This window comes from Arachis stenosperma, chromosome 3 (assembly GCF_014773155.1).
Source record: "Arachis stenosperma cultivar V10309 chromosome 3, arast.V10309.gnm1.PFL2, whole genome shotgun sequence".
NCBI lineage: Eukaryota > Viridiplantae > Streptophyta > Magnoliopsida > Fabales > Fabaceae > Arachis > Arachis stenosperma.
Window position 1 is genome coordinate 20463156 of NC_080379.1, and position 5067 is coordinate 20468222.

General features: G+C 41.1%; 1 non-coding gene across 1 annotated transcript; it reads left to right on the forward strand.

Moving 5' to 3' along the window:
• The first annotated feature begins 4729 nt into the window (after window positions 1-4729).
• Window positions 4730-4837, forward strand: LOC130971938 (small nucleolar RNA R71). Its single transcript, XR_009083140.1, has one exon. It is a non-coding gene; the product is annotated as a small nucleolar RNA R71 (small nucleolar RNA).
• The last annotated feature ends 230 nt before the right edge of the window (window positions 4838-5067 follow it).

The window sequence follows — 5067 nt, forward strand, 5'->3', positions numbered from 1 at the left end:
ACCCCTATATAAACCCATCTTCACTCCTTCATTTTCACACACACTAAACACTACTTCTCCCCTTTTGGCCGAACCACAAAGCCACCTACATCTCCTCCATTTCTTCTTCTTCTACTCTCTTCTCTCTTCTTTTGCTCGAGGACGAGCAACCCTTTTAAGTTTGGTGTGGCAAAAGCATTGCTTTTTGTTTTTCCATAACCATTTATGGCATCCAAGGCCGGAGAAACCTCTAGAAAGAGGAAAGGGAAGGCAAAAGCTTTCACCTCCGAGTCATGGAAGATGGAGAGATTCATCTCAAGGGTGCATCAAGACCACTTCTATGAAGTTGTGGCCTTGAAGAAGGTGATCTTTGAGGTCCCTTTCAAACTCAAAAAGGGTCAACTTTGATCAAAGGTTGGACCAAGTCCTCACTAACATTTGTGAAGAGGGCGCCCAATGGAAGAGAGATTCAAGAGGGAAGCCAGTTCAATTGAGAAGGCATGACCTCAAGCCCGTGGCTAGAGGATGGTTGGAGTTTATCCAACGCTCAATCATTCCCACTAGCAACCGGTCCGAAGTTACTATAGACCGGGCCATCATGATTCATAGTATCATGATTGGAGAGGAAGTGGAAGTTCATGAGGTTATAGCCCAAGAACTCTATAAGGTGGCGGACAAGTCCTCTACCTTGGCAAGGTTAGCCTTTCCTCATCTCATTTGTCACCTCTGTTATTCAGTTGGAGTGGACATAGAAGGAGACATCCTCATTGATGAGGACAAGCCCATCACTAAGAAAAGGATGGAGCAAACAAGAGACCCCACTCATCATGAAATCCCTGAGATACCTCAAGGGATGCACTTTCCTCCACAAAACTATTGGGAGCAAATCAACACCTCCCTAGGAGAATTGAGTTCCAACATGGGACAACTAAGGGTGGAGCATCAAGAACATTCCATCCTCCTCCATGAAATTAGAGAAGATCAAAGAATCATGAGAGAGGAGCAACAAAGACAAGGAAGAGACATTGAGGAGCTCAAGCACTCCATAAGACCTTCAAGAGAAAGAACAAGCCGCCATCACTAAGGTGGACCCGTTCTTTAATCTCCTTGTTCTTTATTTTTCTGTTTTTCGAATTTTATGCTTATGTTTATCCATGTTTGTGTCTTATGATCATTAGTGTCTTAGTGTCTATGCCTTAAAGTTATGAATGTCCTATGAATCCATCACCTCTCTTAAATAAAAAATGTTCTTAATTGAAAAAGAGAAGAATTGCATGAATTTTGAATTTTATAACAGATTAATTATTTTGATGTGGTGGCAACACTTTTGTTTTATGAATGTATGCTTGAACAGTGCATATGTCTTTTGAATTTGTGGTTCATGAATGTTAAAATTGTTGGCTCTTGAAAGAATGATGAAAAAGGAGACATGTTACTAAGTATCTGAAAAATCATAAAAATGATTCTTGAAGCAAGAAAAAGCAGTGAATACAAAAAAAAAGAGAAGAAAAAAAATGAAAAAAAAGAGAAAAAAGGGAGAAAGAAAAAGAAAGAAAAAGAAAGAAATAAAGCTGTGATCCAAGGCAAAAAGAGTGTGCTTAAGAACCCTGGACACCTCTAATTGGGGACTCTAGCAAAGCTGAGTCACAATCTGAAAAGGTTCACCCAATTATGTGTCTGTGGCATGTATGTATCCGGTGGTAATACTGGAAGACAGAGTGCTTTGGGCCACGGCCAAGACTCATAAAGTAGCTGTGTTCAAGAATCATCATACTTAACTAGGAGAATCAATAACACTATCTGGATTTTGAGTTCCTAAAGAAGCCAATCATTTTGAATTTCAAAGGATAGAGTGAGATGCCAAAACTGTTCAGAGGCAAAAAGCTAAAAGCCCCGCTCATCTAATTAATACTGATCTTCATAGATGTTTTTGGAATTCATTGCATATTTTCTTCTTTTTATCTTATTTGATTTTCAGTTGCTTGGGGACAAGCAACAATTTAAGTTTGGTGTTGTGATGAGCGGATGATTTGTACGCTTTTTGGCATTGTTTTTAGTATGTTTCTAGTAGGATTTAGTTAGTTTTTAGTATATTTTTATTAGTTTTTAATTAAAATTCACTTTTCTGGACTTTACTATGAGTTTGTGTGTTTTTCTGTGATTTCAGGTATTTTCTGGCTGAAATTGAGGGACCTGAGCAAAAATCTGATTCAGAGACTGAAAAGGACTGCAGATGCTGTTGGATTCTGACCTCCCTGCACTCGAAGTGGATTTTCTGGAGCTACAGAAGCCCAATTGGCGCGCTCTCAACGGCGTTGGAAAGTAGACATCCTAGGATTTCCAGCAATATATGATAGTCCATACTTTGCCCAAGATTTGATGGCCCAAACCGGCGTTCAAAGTCACCTTCAGAATTCCCAGCGTTAAACGCCGGAACTGGCACCAAAGTGGGAGTTAATTGCCCAAACTGGCACAAAAACTGGCGTTTAACTCCAAGAAGAGTCTCTACATGAAAATGCTTCAATGCTCAGCCCAAGCACACACCAAGTGGGCCCGGAAGTGGATTTTTATGTCATTTACTCATCTTTGTAAACCCTAGGCTACTAGTTCTCTATATATAGGACCTTTTGCTATTTGTATTTTCATCTTTTGATCACTTTAGATCTCTAGATTATCTTTGGACGTCTAGTTCTTAGATCATTGGGAGGCTGGCCTCACGGCCATGCCTAGACCTTGTTCTTATGTATTTTCAACGGTGGAGTTTCTACACACCATAGATTAAGGTGTGGAGCTCTGCTGTACCTCGAGTATTAATGCAATTACTATTGTTCTTCTATTCAATTCAGCTTGTTCTTGTTCCAAGATATCACTTGTTCTTCAACTTGATGAATGTGATGATCCGTGACACTCATCATCATTCTCACCTATGAACGTGTGACCGTCAATCACCTCCGTTCTACCTTAGATTGGGTAGATATCTCTTGGGTTCTTTAACCGGAATCTTCGTGGTATGAGCTAGAATTGATGACTGCATTCAAGAGAATCCGGAAGGTCTAAACCTTGTCTGTGGTATTCTGAGTAGGATTCAATGATTGAATGACTGTGACGAGCTTCAAACTCGCGATTGTGGGGCGTTAGTGACAGATGCAAAAGAATCACTGGATTCTATTCCGACATGATCGAGAACCGACAGCTGGATAGCCGTGCCGTGACAGGGTGCGTTGAACATTTCCACTGAGAGGATGGGAGGTAGCCACTGACAACGGTGAAACCCTTGCATACAGCTTGCCATGGAAAGGAGTAAGAAGGATTGGATGAAGACAGTAGGAAAGCAGAGAGACGGAAGGGACAAAGCATCTCCATTCGCTTATCTGAAGTTCTCACCAATGAATTACATAAGTACCTCTATCCTTATCTTTATGTTTTATTCATATATCATCCATAACCATTTGAGTCTGCCTGACTGAGATTTACAAGGTGACCATAGCTTGCTTCATACCAACAATCTCCGTGGGATCGACCCTTACTCGCGTAAGGTTTATTACTTGGACGACCCAGTGCACTTGCTGGTTAGTTGTGCGAAGTTGTGTTTATGCCATGGTATTGAGCACCAAGTCTTTGGGGCCATTACTAGGGATTATTTGAGTTGTGAAAAGTATTGATCACAATTTCGTGCACCAGTGAGCAAAGGGGGTTCATCCTCCCAAGTCTCATTACCAAATAACTTGTCATTTAGCTTCATGATTGCTCCAAGGTATTTAGCAACTTGCTCTTCAGTGACATCTTCATCCTCTTCAGAGGAAGAATACTCATCAGAGCTCATGAATGGCAGAAGTAATTCCAATAGAATCTCTATGGTCTCAGTGTGAGCCTCAGATTCCCATGGTTCCTCATTAGGGAACTCATTGGAGGCCAGTGGACGTCCATTGAGGTCTTCCTCAGTGGTGATCACTGCCTCTTCCTCCTCTCCAAGTTCGGTCATGTGGGCCATGTTAATGGCCTTGCATTCTCCTTTTGGATTCTCTTCTGTATTGCTTGGAAGAGTACTAGGAGGGAGTTCAGTAATTTTCTTGCTCAGCTGTCCCACTTGTGCCTCCAAATTCCTAATGGAGGACCTTGTTTCGGTCATGAAACTTTGAGTGGTTTTGATTAGATCAGAGACCATGGTTGCTAAGTCAGAGTGGCTCTACTTAGAATTCTCTGTCTGTTGCTGAGAAGATGATGGAAAAGGCTTTCCATTGCTAAACCTGTTTCTTCCATCATTATTGTTGTTGAAACCTTGTTGAGATCTCTGTTGATCCTTCCATGAGAGATTTGGATGATTTCTCCATGAAGAATTATAGATGTTTCCATAGGGTTCTCCCATGTAATTCACCTCTTCCATTGAAGGGTTCTCAGGATCATAAGCTTCTTCTTCAGATGAAGCATCCTTAGTACTGCCTGGTGCAGCTTGCATTCCAGACAGACTTTGAGAGATCATATTGACTTGCTGAGTCAATATTTTGTTCTGAGCCAATATGGCATTCAGAGTATCAATCTCAAGAACTCCTTTCTTCTGATTCGTCCCATTGTTCACAGGATTCCTTTCAAAAGTGTACATGAATTGGTTATTTGCAACCATTTCAATGAGTTCTTGAGCTTCTGCAGGCGTCTTCTTCAGATGAAGAGATCCTCCAGCAGAGCTATCCAATGACATCTTGGACAATTCAGACAGACCATCATAGAATATACCTATGATGCTCCATTCAGAAAGCATGTCATAGGGACATTTTCTGATTAATTGTTTGTATCTTTCCCAAGCTTCATAGAGGGATTCTCCATCCTTCTGTCTGAAGGTTTGGACTTCCACTCTAAGCTTACTCAATTTTTGAGGTGGAAAGAACTTTGCCAAGAAGGCATTGACTAGCTTTTCCCAAGAGTTCAGGCTTTCTTTAGGTTGTGAGTCCAACCATATCCTAGCTTTGTCTCTTACAGCAAAAGGGAATAGCATAAGTCTGTAGACCTCAGGGTCAACCCCATTGGTCTTGACAGTGTCACAGATTTGCAAGAACTCAGCTAAAAACTGATGAGGATCTTCCAATGGAAGTC